Below are 16,117 nucleotides of genomic sequence, written 5' to 3'. Positions count from 1 at the left end.
CATATTCAAACCGTGGATCATTACCATCGATTATTACAAGAACTGTATCCATTCAATTTGGGTCGAAAAGTGGTGTGTGTCTTAGTGACTTGTTTTCTGGGATTTCGTTTACCAGCCGATTCCTTGTGGACTCTTTACGATCAGTACTTACCACCTCAATGGCCTTAAATGGTCACGAAAAACTCCTTTTGCTCAAAGCCTTGCGTTTTCATCTGGATACTTCTCGACCTCTACGGGAAAAAAAGATTCGTCAACTTTTAGCTACCCAAGACGTGTATGACGATGTGTGTGTAGCTTGTGACTTACATCCCCATTGGACAGATGTCCGTGCCTGGAAAGAATGGGATTTTGAGGCTTGGACCCAAGAAGTGGCGCAGTATGCACGAGAGTTGTTCAAGGAAAAAAGTTACTTTTCAACCCGTGTTAGTGACGGTGCCAGAAGAACCAGTCACCCAGGAAGGGACTGTCCTGGACAGGCCTGAAAGACCCTTTCGGGAGGACACTTGTGTGACCTTACTACCCCCTACTATAGAACTGGTTAGAACATTACCCAAAACATGTTGTTGTACAGACACTTGTGTTTATTCCACGTTCATGGTTATCATGTGCCTTTTATCCTTGTACTTAAGCCTTTGGCTTTTATGTATTTGTGTCTTTCGTATTCATGTTTGAAGAAAAAACATTCAATAAACGTGTTCTGAAAAAAAGTATATAAATTCTTGTCTTGTTTGTTTTCGTATCACAAGTGACATTTCTCACACTATGGCTACCTCTGCTGTCTCTGCTCCCTCTTCCTCTACTGTCAAAGTCATCGACGAACACTTAGATCGTGCCAGTTGGGAGGCTTTGTATCTTCGCCATCCCTTTAACATGCTCATTGCTGGACCTAGCGGTTCAGGCAAAACCGAATTCGTCAAACGTTTAATCGAACATAAACATCATTTGATCGATCGGCCACCTCAGCGAATCGTGTGGTGTTACAAAGAGTGGCAATCGGCGTACAGCCTCTTGCGAGAAAGTCAAGACGATTCCATCGTGTTTGTGGAAGGCATTCCTAAAGAAGACGACGGCATCTTCTCTGACTTCCGTCAAACCCATTTGGTCATTTTCGACGACATGTTAGGAGAAGACGAAGAAGAAATTAAACTGTGGTTCACACGCAAAGGGCATCACCGTAATGCCAGTGTCGTTTACATCACCCAAAATTTGTTTCAACAAAGTAAAGCCCATCGCACCATCAGTCTCAATGCGCATTACGTGGTCTTGTTTAAAAGCCCTCGAGATAAATCGCAAGTGCAAGTCTTAGCCAAACAGTTAGGAACGCCTTGGCTAACTCAGGCGTACGACGATGCCACTCAAACGCCACACGCCTATTTACTCGTCGATTTGAAACCTACGACTCCTGAGGATTTGCGATTTCGTACCCACTTGTTTCACCACTGGTGCCAAGACGGAGGGCCTGTCCTGTACACGTCTCCGTCCTCGACTTAATTTCACTCCCCATAAAAAAAATCTATAAAAACCTCAGACCCTTTTTCGTCTGTCTCACACAGTGTGAACATGTCGTCCCTTCAGTCGCATCTTCCCGTCAAATTGATTCGTGCCTTGTATGGCATCAGTCGAGAAAAAAATCCACAAATACGAGCTCGTGTCTTAGAAGCTAGACTCAAAGAAGTCTTACGATGGTTCACGGTGACGGCACGTCAAATACTGCAAGGAATCATTCAGATTCCTCATCAAACCAAACGCTTTTTCGATCGAAACAAAGTCGCTTTGGTCCAACTGGCCGATCCCCGCATCGACACTCAAACCAAAAAACAAATCATTTTGAAACCTGGAGGGAGCGGTACTCTAGGAGGGGTCATCATTCGCTCTCTCTTAAGATGGGATCCTAATGCCCCCAAAGGTATACCCAAGAAAAAAGTCCAACGAAGCTCCAAGAAGAAAAAGACCAGGTTCCCACGAAGAATTTCTCCAGTGGAGAAAAAGTCCCCAGAAAAAGAAAAGTCCTCAGAAGAAAACTAGTCGCAAGAGAGGCACTTCTTCTTCGGCCAGGACGCAACCTTACACTCGCAAACCACGACCGGCCACGGCGGTGACTGCGTCTCCGGCAGCCTCACGTTCATCCACTTCTCCGTTGATGACACCAAGAACTGAAGAGTACTTGGAGACGTTGATCACACCAAGAACTTCTCCGTTGATGACCCCAAAAAGAACTTCCCCAGTGGCAGGACCTTCCAATTTAGTAGCAGTGGCTGCAGCTCACAAAGTACCTTCTCCCAAAATCAAAGTCCAAGAAAGATCGGGCATGTTACAAAGTTTACTGGATTTGTCCAAGCAAGAACTGGCTCGATTTAGTCCGTTGCGTACCCCTGCACGACGTGTCATGCCTGTCCTCAAACTGTACGACGTAAAGACAATCAGTGGCGACGCGTTCCAGTATAAAAAAGGTGTGTGACCAAGTAGGGGTATCAGTGTTTTTTTGGTGCTCCTTAAGACTCAAAGATGTCACCCTCCAGAAAACCCCAAGGAAAGAAAAGGAAAGGACTGCCACCACGTTTAGTCAAACATGGGGACATGTTATCTGACCTGTCCAAAGCTTCTCCCCCCCCCCCTACGAAAAAAAACTCATTCAATCGGCCTCCAAAGAGGTCATCGATACCGTGTGCGAATGTTGTTTGAACGTCTTGAAAGGCACGATCCCTTTGTCCAAACACCAGAAACAATGCTTAGGCAAACATCGTCACGTTCTTCGCCAAATGGTTCAAAAGAAAATTCCCATTCGTCAAAAAAAGATGTTGGTCCAACGTGGAGGCATTTTACCCCTCTTGTTAGGTCCCATACTGAAAGGAGTCTTGGGAACCATGTTGGGAGGACTGGTGGGAGCAAGATAAAAAGGCCCTCGGAAGTCCCAAGATCTCAGAATCGACCCCTGACAACCCCATGGAAGGAGGAAAACTAGCTTTAGTGCCTTACAAACGATGGATGGAATACCATCGGTGGCAAGAACAACGCAATCCGCATTTACCTCCCAATCCCAATTTGAGCGAGATGTCCCAGTTACAACACGAATTGCAGTCCTTGATGGATCGCCAAGATTTGTCCGAAACAGAAAAATCGCAAAAGTACGGTCAACTCTTGCAACGACTACAACTCTTTCACCAGAAAGCTTTAGACGAAACAGCTCTAACCACTCTGAAAGATTTTAAGAGCCTGATGAAAAGTCCAGCACCATCACCAGTACCAGTACCAGTACCAGTACCATCACTACCCGTGACCAAGACAGAAAAAGGAGAAGAAGAAGAAGAAGGGTTTCAAACTCCACCAGAAAAAATATTCAAGTTAACAACACCACCTACCTCCAGAATCGGATGGATTAAAAAGATGATGGCCACCCCTTCTTCATCACAAGAGAAAAAGAAAGTGAAGACAGAAGTGAAGACAGAAGTGAAAAAAGAACCGATATCCCCCGCTCAGACATTCTCCTCTTCGACACCTATTGCCGGTCGCACACGCAAAGCATTGCAATCCAAGAAAATACCCCAAGAGAAAAAGAGTAGCATCCTCCAAGAGTGGGTGCCTTATTAACACACCAACCAACACAAAAAATGGTAAAAGTCTTAGCCAGCATTTACTACGATCCCTCGCATCATGCAGGTTACGCAGGAGTTCAAAAATTGTATCGTGCTGCCAAAACACGACTGAAAAGTCTCCGTTTACCTCAAGTGCAACGATGGTTACAAGAACAAGCTACCTTCACTTTACACAAACCCATTCGTCGCAAATTTGCCAGAAGTCGCACCCGAGTGGAAGGCATCGATCATCAAAAGCAAGCCGATTTAGCCGATGTCTCTCATTTGGCCAGCTACAATCGTGGCTACAAATATTTTTTTGTGTCATCGACGTCTTTTCCAAATTTGCCTGGATCGTGCCCTTGACTTCCAAATCGAGCAGCGAGTTAGTGCGAGCCCTGCAACGGGTGTTGAAACAAAGCGATCGTCACCCTCTTCGATGGCTAACGGACAAAGGCACCGAATTTCTGAACCAAGCTTTCCAAAATGAATTAAAGAAACGTGACATTCATTTGTTTACCACCGAGAATCCCGAAACCAAAGCCAGCATCGTGGAACATTTTCAACGCACTTTGAAAGAACGCATGTGGAAATATTTTACGCATCACCACACTCTGAAGTACATCGACATCTTACCGCACCTGGTGCGAGCGTACAACCGATCTTACCATCGAAGCATCGGACGTGCCCGCAAGAGGTGACTCCCGACAACAAAGTGTTGGTGTTTGAGTGCCTGTTTGGTACGTCCCCGACGAGGGCTGTCCCCAAGAAAAGTGGAGAGTTGACCGTAGGAGATTGGGTGCGCATTGGCAAAACCAAACGCACATTCGACAAAGGTTACTTACCTAACTGGACGACCGAATTGTTTCGCGTCACTGGACGAGTGCATGGCCGTCATCCTACCGTCTATAAATTGGAAGACATGAACGGAGAAGTGCTCAAAGGAACGTTTTATTTGCCCGAGTTACAACGTGTCACCAAAAAAGAAGACGACGTGTACGACATCGAAAGCATTCTCGAACGCAGAACCCGTAAAGTGGGCAAACGACGTGTCAAAGAAGTCAAAGTACGTTGGAAAGGATATCCACCCAGTTTTGATTCTTGGATCGACGCTTCGCAAGTCATCGACTATAAAAAGAAGTGACCATCATGCCCTTTCACACAGACGCAGCTACGTCGACCACTCCTTCACCTAGTTCTTCTGTGCAAGATTTACAAAAACAACCTTTGTGGGTGTGGTGCGGAGAACGTGTGCCTAAAACGCAAATCGTCTTTTTCTGCCAAATCTTCGTGGTGTATTGTGTCATCGGGGCAGCCATCGCCAATCTGAGTTTGCAACAAGGAGACAAACAATTGTGGACCATTTTATTGAGCAGTTGCATCGGTTACCTGCTTCCCAATCCCTCCCTGAAATTCTCCTCCAACGGGAACCACGGGAACCTTGTGTCCAGTGCCAGTGTCAGTCACCACTCCAATAACAACAACCCCATTTTGGGCGGAGACACGCCTCTAACGTCCACTAACCCCTCGGACAGCCACAGAACTCTGGAATTATGAGTCACCAAAACCAATTTTACTTAACCTTACCCAGTGACAGTTCCATGGAGGTGTTTCCCCACAACACGTTGTGCTGTTACACGGCCAAATTACCTCAAGCCAACCAGTTAGATCACGAAGCCCATTGGGAAGTGGCTTTAGTAGAAATGATTCACCCTTCACAAATCCAAAACATCATTGAAACTGAAAACTTTTTTGAGGTCGAAATCCTGAACGAACAATTACAACAAGCCATAAATGACATCGGGTTTTCAGGGATCACAAGACCAGCCAGCAATCCAGCCTTCAGTATCTACACCTTGAAAATTCCGGCAGGGTTTTATTTTAGTGGCCAACATTTGGTGGATACCATTGCTTCCAGGTTCGAGTTACCCTTTGGCAAAGCCTTGAACAAACAAACTAACAAACGTGTCACCCTGGACTACCATAAAGTGGCTCGTCGCTTACTGATGAAATTTCAGGACACCCAAACGTTGTCCCTCAGGTTCAATGGTCGTTTATTTGAAATTTTGGGTGGACATCCAGCAATGGTCGGAAACAATTTGAGCCCCAAGATCAACAATAATATGGATTTTTACAAAGCTTTTGGAAACCCGGTAGAACTGAACCAAGGACTGAATTTGATGTTTGTGTACTCCGATGTGGTGGAGCACAACGTGGTGGGACATACCTCCGTGCCGTTACTGCGTGTCATTCCTTTAAAAGTGGATAGTACCACAACCAGTGACCAGGAAGGTGGAAACATCTATCATGTCCACCGGGAATTTGTCCATCCTCACTATTTGCCTGTCAGCAAGTCGTATTTGGACACGGTCAACATTGCTATAAAAGGAGATTTGGGACAAAATATTCCATTCACCAAAGGAAAAGTCACGGTGAAACTCCATTTTCGAAAACGGTTCTCTCACGATTCGTAAGTCATGTATCCAGTGCACTGAGGGGTTCCTCGACAGCGAGGACACGGTTTAGGAGACATGTTAAAATCGGCCTTTCGTTCGGTGGCTCCGGTGTTGAAACCGATGGTGACACGCGGATTGCACGCCTTGAAAGATGCGGCACTGACGCAAGGCAAAGAATTTCTCCAAAATGTCATCATCGACAAACAAAACCCTAAAGAAGCCTTCATGAGGGCAGGCAAAAATGTCTTGCTGCAAACGGGCAAAGACATTTTAGGCCGAGGAGACACACCTATAAATGCCCTGCATGCTGCCGAGTCAGGCATTCAGCAAGGACAAGGCAGAAAGAGACGACGAAGAAAACACCCTTTCACCAGACTTCAACCTAGAAAGGCAAAGAAAAGAAGAACCGTTCGAGACTTAGACGTTTTCGATTATTGAAACACAGAAAAAAATGATGCACCGAGAGTCTTGCGCTTGTTCCAAGTCGGAACTGGATCTGTTTGCCATGCCCCCCCACCATGATGACGATGCAAGAATCCCAATGGGTGGAATTTCACCCCGTCTCCTCATTGACCGATTCCGCTCCCATCGAGTTTGAAATCAAAGGACAGCCCGAAGATTACATCGATCTGAATAGCAGTTACTTGTACTTGAAAGTCAAAGTTCTAGATAAGACAGGAGGTGATATAGACAATGAGCCAGTAGCTCCCGTCAACAATTTCATGCATTCCTTGTTTAGCGGAGTGGACTTGTACTTGAATAACAAACTGGTCAGTAGCAGCATGGATACTTACCCTTACCGTGCCTATCTGGAAAATCTCTTGACGTACGGAATAGATGCCAAGAACACTCATCTCAATGCCTGTGTGGTATGGGAAGCTGACGAAGCAGGCCAGTTTGAATTATTGGAAACTGATACAACTGATAAAAAGAAAGAATACAATGAGGGATTTGTAGAACGAAGAAACAGAATCATGGGACTCAACAAAAGTTTAGAACTGATGGATTGTTTGCATTTGGACATGTGGTTGCAAGAAAAGTATTTGCTGAACGGGGTGGATGTCCGCCTGAGACTGAATCGTAGCAGTAGCGCTTTCCATTTAATGGCTGATAGTGATGGTTACAAAACCAAAATCCAAGATGCCAGACTCTACGTACGCCGTGTGGAAGTGTTACCTAAAGTGGGTAACGACATCAGTCAGACGTTGAGCAGAACGACCGCTAAGTATCCGATCCGACGCGTGGAAGTGAAAACCTTCACCATTCCCAAGGGACAGTGATCCATGATCGAAGATCATCTGTTCCAAGGACAGCTACCCAAACGTTTGATCGTTGGTATCGTCGAAAATGAAGCCTTCAAAGGAGCTATCCATAAAAATCCTTTCTACTTTCAACACTTTGGCGTGTCCAAAATCAAAGTCAGTCGCGATGGCAAAACCTTGTGTATCCGACCTTTTGAACCTGACTTTACCAAGAAGAATTACTTGAGATCGTACTTGTCCCTGTACGAAGCCATCGGACAGTTAGGAACCAACACCAGTCATGGTATTACGTACGACGATTATGTAGGAGGCTATGCTTTGTGGGCTTTCGATTTCACTCCAGACCAAGGCAGCGACGAGGGACATTTCCACCCTATAAAATCCGGCCAGATTCGTGTGGAAATTCAGTTTAAAGACCGAGACCTTGATGTAACGGCGAACGTCATCCTGTATGCAGAATTCAATAATACGATAGAAATCAACAGTTTGAGAGAAGTTATCCTAGATTACTAGAAACCATGGAAGACTGTTATCCCTCTTTACCTAGTGGAGAAACTTTGGAGATGGAATGTGAGGAGACCGTGGAAGGAGAAGAATCTCAAGACAAAGAGGAAGAAGTTGTCATGATGAAGTCGAGATGGCCAGAACAAGAAGCCCATTTAGTCTCCTGTTTTGCCAAACACTTGGTCGAAAAAATGACAGAATTGATCAAGAAAGATTGCTATGGATGTCAAAACGATCATCCCAGTTAAATTCAACACGACAAATGTCTGATGTTGAGTCAAGAAGAAAAATTGGACGAGTACCTGGACGATGCTTGGAGTCTCATCTCGGACGAAGACGTGTTACATCAGTGGTATAAAGACTCGCGTGAACATTCTTGTCCACCATTAACCACTCAAGAGATCCATCGTATCGAAGCTCTCCTGAATCAGAGTGAGGAGACGAAACGAAGAAACGGTTATTTGTCAGACATTTTCAAGCAAAAAGTCAGGATCGAATTGACGACTTATTATTACCTGTGAAGAAGAAAAAAACATGGATACCTGGGAACTTTATTACCTTTTGAACCACAGTTCGTACACGGCTTCTTGGAATCCTGTCGTCTGTGCTAAAGATGAACTCCCTCATCGCAAACCTAAAGACCATCTAGCTTACGTGATCAACGCGGACGACAGTCATCTCCCAGGAACCCACTGGGTAGCCGTCTACTTTCCTCAAGAAGGATGTGTGGAATATTTCGATTCGTATGGATTGCCCACTTTGGAAGACGATATCATCGACTTTATGAGAAGAAATGCTCAAACCACCCGATTCAATAATGTGAAATTACAAGGCACAGATTCCTTGGTGTGTGGACAGTACTGTGTGTATTTTCTGCATCATCGCAGCCTGGGCTATTCCTTAGAACATTTAGTGACTCATTTTGATCCTCGTTCTTCTTCAAAAAACGATGTGAAAGTAGATCGATGGTTTTGTGACCATTATGCTTATCTTTTGTCTCAAGCTAGGAAACGTAGTGTCCATCAATGGCCTAATGATTTCCAACAGTGGAAATCACAATTTCATTCACAACGTTGTCAGCCCTGTTTAAAGTAGAGTGTGAATTGAGAAAAATGTTTGTCATTTTTTTGAAGAAAAAAATGTTTGATGTTATCATGTTGGATTATTGTTTAAAATATGTTAAAGTTGTTGGTTAGTGTTAAGTGATTTTTGAATAAAAAATGTTGTGTTTTGAAAAAAATGCCTTTGTCTTTTGTTTGGCTATAAGAATGTTTGATTCATGCTCTTTGACTTCTCTCTATCCCTCTCATGACACTCACTGAACGTTGCGGCTCAAAAACCGTGTGGGGGATGTTTACCTTCACGTCCGCGCTTTGACTTTAAGAACCGGGGTTGTTTCCAGTCTAACTATCCATTGTCGACTCATACTCCTACGAAGATGTGCTCCGAACTAGCTAAGCTCAACGAAGCCTACGTGAATTTGCATAGGGTCAGACACAGTCTGATACCGAAGCCAGAAGAAATAGAGAATGTGAGAATGTTAATAGTCACTGAAGACCTGATAGAAGAGCTCTTCAGAGAAGAAGTGAACAGTGGACAGAGAAGTACAGACTTCAGAGACTGCAGCAACAGCAGCAACAGCAGCAGCAACAACAACAGCAGCAGTAGCAGCAGCAACCTGAACCTGACAGAGGCTTTGTCGATTGTCGTATCGACACCAAAGAGTTCTTCTTCTCTTTCCGAAGAAGCAGACCTATTGCCAGAAAGTCTATCCTCAGAGGACATCGCATTCTTAGAAACTAAAAAAAGATTGCCATAGCAAACAAAAAAACAGCCCTTTTCAGGGCTACCCAATAATCTAGAAAAGAAATAACGATACATTTGCCAATGTGTGTAGGTAGAGTAGTGTGAATATAAACACTAACTCTTTTTTAAAAAATGTGAGGGTATGTGTTTGTGTGTTTGTAAGTGCTCAAGTACGTTGGTATGAATAGTAGATTAAAATGATGTCTTTTTTGGTGTTTGAGGTGTATATTTGGGGTTAGATTGGATTGCTTTGCGTATGTGGATAGTCTATTGAAGTGGTTAATAAAAAATTTTTAGAATAGTAATGGGTAGCATAAAAAGTGAGTGAGTGTTTCTTTTAGGTCCGCGCGTTGTTTTTTTTGGTCATGATCTAGGTAAGATCAATTTTATGTTTTTAGGGGGATGTTTTCCTTCACGTCCGCAGTTTTAGTATAAATTGAAACTCGTTCGGCAGTCCAGCTACCCTTATTGATTGATCAACACCAGAATGAACACGAGACTGGCGAAACTGTTGGAACTTCATGTGCATCTGGAATATCCCAGGCGCCTGTTGAACGAACTGGCCGCGGAGGCCATTGTGGAAGAAGGAAGGATGAGAGAGGAGGAGGAAAGAAGAAACAAAGAAGAGGAGGAGAGAAGATACAAAGAAGTGGAGGAAAGAAGATACAAAGAAGAGGAGGAGAAAAGATACAAAGAAGAGGAGGAGGAAAAGGAGAGAAGAAGAAATTTCAGAATCCCTGAAACCGAAAATTGGGATTCTGAAGCCACATATCCTGCCTCTGCTCTCTCCCCCAAAAAAGTAAAAAGTAACTGGGGAACAAGATGTGTATGTGGCGCCAGGCCTGGAAGGTGCCACCATTAACCAGGTGTCCATGAAGTTCCCCCAAAAAAACAGCCCTTTTCAGGGCTACCCAATACTCAAGAAAAGAAATAATCATCAATTTGCCAATGTGTAGGTAGAGTAGTGTGAAAAATAAACACTAACTCTTTTTTAAAAAATGTGAGGGTATGTGTTTGTGTGTTTGTGTTTGTGTTTGTAAATGCTCAAGTAAGTTTGTGTGAATAGTAGATTATGGGTTTCTTTATTGTTTCTTAGCGTATGTGGAGAGTATAGTTTGGGTTATATTATATGAAATGAGAAAAGTGGGGGATGTTTTCCTTCACGTCCGCGCGTTGTTTGGTCATGATCTAGGTAAGATCAATTTTGTTTTAGGGGGATGTTTTCTTTCACGTCCGCACTTTAAGTATAAGAACCCACAAGGTTCGTCGTTCGCACCATTCTAAGGAATAAAGGAAAGAAAATGGTAGCTGTAACAGAATTGTTTAACCATTTAAAGGACATTTGGTATTGGATGGTGGATGGAGCTTATGCAGTGGAAAGGATTGAACGTGAATGGAAGTATGAAGTAACCAGGGATTTTGTAAGAAGGCCAGTGACAAACCTAAAATCAGCCATGGATCTGGTGGCAGAGATGATAGAAGAAGAAGTAAAAAGACTAAGAGGCTTTATAAATCCAGAGTATGTAAAGATTGGCCACTTGAAAGAAGCGATGGATAATGTGCTAGAAGTAAGGTGTTTTTTGGAAGAAGTAATGGAATGGACAGAGTGGTCCTTTGTCTAAAAAGGCCTGGACCAGATTAAGAAATCGGAACAACTTATGAGAAAAGTGATGGAGGAAGAGGTCATGAAGATCAAAGACAAGTGGAGTAAAGAAAGAAAGGAGAAAGAAAACTTAAAGAAAAAAGACGCATTTGAAAAACTCAACAACAATTGGATAAAGATACAAGAGAAGTTCAGGGCTATGGGGCACCCAGACTGGTTACCAGAAAAAGAAAAGAGGAAGAACAAAGGAATTTTGGGAAAGATTAGGGGGTGGATGAGGAAATGGAGGAAATAAAAGAAGAAGCAGAAGAAACCCAAAGGCCCTTTTCAGGGCCACGCATATTTCTCGAAAAGAGAATGACTTTTCAATTGCCTACCCCTTTTTTTAAAATGATTTTTATTTTAAAAATTTTTTAAAAAAAATCCCATATTCAAATCCCCTTGTCCCTAGACAGACCCAAACTCTATTGACCATGTTCAATTTCCCCTTGTCCCTAGACAGTCCCAAACTCTATTCCCATGTAATGCTAATTCCCCTTGTCCCCAGATTGTCCCACGATTTTTTCCATGTTAAATTTCCATAGTCCCCAGATTGTCCCGGGGGGGGGGGGGGTCTGTAATGCTAATTCCCATTGTCCCTAGGGTATCCCCATATACTACTAAAGGGGGTATCCGACAGGAAGGAAATTTTAAAACACATTGAAGAATTTTATAGCAAGTTGTATACATGACAACAAATTATTAACAACACAATAGAAGAGTACCTACAAGGAATTGAATGCGAGATGATATCATCAGAACACAAGAACAAGAGAAGAAATCTTAAATAGCATAAATAATTTGACCAAAAACAAATCCCCAGGTAGCGATGGACTCACCGCGGATATTTATATGAAATTCTATTGCGAGTTGCAGCCCATTTTGGAATGGTTATACAATAATATTCACTTGAGAAATGATACTATGACAGAAAGCTTGAGGGAATTGATGATAACACTAATATACAAAGGGAAGGGAGATAGGGAAAGTCTAAAAAATTGGAGGCCCATTTCCCTCCTAAATACGGATTATAAATTATTAAGTAAAATTTTAGCAGAAAGAATTTAAAAGGAATGGATAAAATCATAAACATAAATCAAACATTTGGGGCCAAAGGGAGGGACATTCAGAATAACATTTTAAGTATTAAAACAATTATAGATTATAGATTATATACAGGAATGTGGGCTAAAAGGTGCTATGGTACTTTTTGACCAGGAAAAAGCATTTGACAGATTAGAACACAACTATATGCAAACGGTTTTAGAAAAATTTGGATTTGGAAATAATTTTCAAAAGTGGACTAAAATCCTGTACAACAAAATAACCTCAAGAGTACAGGTAAATGGGGCGAACACGGGACAATTTGGCATACAAAGATCAATGAGGCAAGGATGCCCACTATCTATGCTATTATATGTAATAGCGATTGAGATCCTAAATATAAGAATAAGACTTAAGCAGTAAAATTGAAGGTATTAAAGTTCCAAATATAAAGGACGAAATTAAGATGCTACAACATGCAGATGATTGTACTAACTTTAGAAAAGACCCAAACTCCTTCAAACACCTGGAAAAGGAATTAGAAAAATTTGGTCAAGCTTCAAGGTCTAAAATCAACCACGAAAAAACAGAAATATTAAAGATAGGGAACTGGTGTGGCAACCACCCCGGATTACACCCTCCCCCATCTAATCAAAGATCGAGTTAAGGCACTGTGAGTCTTTTTCGGGAGAAGAGATAAACAGGAAAACTATAAAAACATGAAAAAGAAAATAGAAGAAAATGTGAATACCTGGGCACTAACGCCATTATGTATAATGGAACGGGGCCAGGTGGCCAAAACATACATGTATTCTAACATAAACTATATTTTAAAATCCACAGAAATAGAAAATGCCATATAAAATAAAATAGATAATGACATTATTAATTATATATAGGATTCTAAAACCCACTACATAAATAAAGAAACTTTATATAGTGAGAGAAAGAGGCGATTAACATTACCTAATCCCATTGTAATTAAATATGCCAATATTTTAAATAGTTTTAAAAGATTAAAATCTGGACCCAACCTACAGTGGGAAGGGAGATAAACAGGAAAACTATAAAAACATGAAAAAGAAAATAGAAGAAAATGTGAATACCTGGGCACTAACGCCATTATGCATAATGGAATGGGGCCAGGTGGCCAAAACATACATGTATTCTAACATAAACTATATTTTAAAATCTACAGAAATAGAAAATGCCATATAAAATAAAATAGATAATGACATTATTAATTATATATAGGATTCTAAAACCCACTATATATATAGAGTGAGAGAAAGAGGGGATTAACATTACCTAATCCCATTATAATTAAATATGCCAATATTTTAAATAGTTTTAAAAGATTAAAATCTGGACTCAACCTACCGTGGGAAGGGATATATATATATATATATATATATATATATATATATATATATATATATATATATATTGGTACGGTTATACTATGAGGAATAGGAGGGAAATATACAAAAATAATAATTTTAAAAAATTTAGAATTACCTAGGAAGTTCAGGCTTGTTAAAGAATTACTAATTAAATATCGCGATAAAGCAGAATTATGGGAAGAGGATGAAAAAGATACATACCAATGGATAAGAAAAGATACAACAAAAAAGTAGGAATAAAGTAGAACAAGAAAATATCCACTGTGTAAGAACGTCCATTTCAGTAAATATTATACTATGAGACAATGTGAAAAAAGAAAGGATGACAGACTGAAGTTAATAAGGGAAATATGTATAGAAAAAGAAAAGACAAATATAAAAGAAATAACATTTTATTTTTAGATGGGAAATTTGACAAAAAAAAACCACATTATAAAATTACAGATTATATCGTTGGAACAATGAGGGCCTGTGGGCAAATAATAGTGATAGGGAGATAATTATGAAATAACTTGTCAAGAAATTGGAATCCTGAGGAGAGGAGGAGAAAAATGGGAAGGGGGATGGGAGGGAGAGCTTCGGTTGGCTACCCACTAGGGGTGTGATACTATCAGTGCGCAGGCTAGAGCCTCCAACTCATCCCCCTACCCAGACATTAGTCCCACCAAACCTTAGGATCCAATTCCAAATTTTAAAATTTCAACTGGTTTTAAATCCTAAATTTAATATAAATTAAAAAGAAACCCCAACCCAATACAAATTACTTAAAATTTAAAATGTAAAATGTTTAATAATCCGGAAAAAATTTAAAATTTCAAAAATTATGTATGAAGTTTAACCGAGTTTAAAGTTTTTGAAACTTTAAATTTTGTTTTATAAAAAAAAATTCTTCCCCAAATTAAACCTATATAGATAATTTAATTTTTTTTTACTAAATTATAACAAGGTTTATATAGGAATCCTAACTTATTGTCACTTTCGAATACCATTTGAACTTTCTAAAGAATCCTATGGCGCTACACATTGGAAAATTCCAAAATAGTATTATCTGAAATACGAACCTACAGGGAATCCACAGGGAATCTATATGCGGAAAGTACAAGGCGGTGACATCATGGGGCTATGTCACAGGGCGCTACGCGAAGTGAACAGGCCTATGAAAGAGACTTGAAAAACCACCCCATATAGAACATAAACAGACCAAACACAAATACAAATACAACAGTACAACCGCACTGACTCTTCTCTCTTTCTCCAACCATACAGCTACCGCACTGTATGGTTGACCAACCTACAATCTTGTAGTGATTAAACAATTTTTGGAATTTTCTAAAGAAATAGTTTAAATAATCAAAGGAGGCCTAACTCGATTCGGGAGAAATACAAGGAATAAAGAAGTGTGGACCGTGAATCGAGCACAGCCTAACTGTTTCCTTCTTTAGTACGTATTGAGAGGAACGACACATATTACCACTCGAATAAAACAATAGAAATTTTTTTTTTTTTCATAACCAAAATATCACACCGTTCCGATCGCCAAAATTCTAAATTGAAAATAAATTAACGGAAAATAACATAAAATATATTGTAATGGATTTTAAATCCAAGGAATTGAAATAAGACAACTGGGAAAGGAAAAAATAAGAAAGAAAAAAATACAAAATTGACAACATATAGAAAATATAGCATACACACAATATAGCACTAATACACAAAGCGAACACTGAGACTTAGGAGACCCCTAGCAAAGGTCACAAAAATTACAAGGGACTTCGAGCAAGGTGAATAAAACCAAGCTCGGACGAACAACCCTAAATTTAGATAACACTAGGGAAAAATAAATACCCCATCAAAAACTCAAATTAAAAATTTTGATAAAAATTTTTTTATGAATAGAAATACAACATTTCTGAGGGGAAACACACAAACTTTAAATACTTTTTATATCTTTTTTTTTAAAAAAAAAGTGTAACGTACAAAGCAAACGGAATAGCAGCTTGGAACCCCCTCCCAGACTGTGTTTAAGTCCATGGAAACGTGTAGCCAGTAAAAGGACTAACAACTCAACATTGGAGTATGTAGAACGGAGAACTAAAGCTTAAAACAGAACACTGAAATTACAAAACTACAATGAAATCTAACAAGGTGAACTTTGCAAGTGAAGCACGAGAAAAAATGGCGGCAGCTAGGAAATAACTGAAGAACCAAGCAAAAAATTTCTAAATGCGAAGAACTGAAACTAGCGAGGGAATCTTCGTTGAATGTGCTTACAGAGATGGAACACAAGAGCTAGACATGTCCCATATACCAAGAGATAGAATACCTGGAACAGCAGCGGTGGTGGTTGCATTGAAAGTACAGAACCCAGATTATACTAAAAACTTGTACTCGATTAACCCTAATGGATATAAAGGATATATAATCAGAC

Source organism: Sinohyriopsis cumingii, chromosome 1 (genome assembly GCF_028554795.1).
Source record: "Sinohyriopsis cumingii isolate HCF-2022 chromosome 1, ASM2855479v2, whole genome shotgun sequence".
NCBI lineage: Eukaryota > Metazoa > Mollusca > Bivalvia > Unionida > Unionidae > Sinohyriopsis > Sinohyriopsis cumingii.
This window is presented reverse-complemented; position numbering follows the sequence as displayed.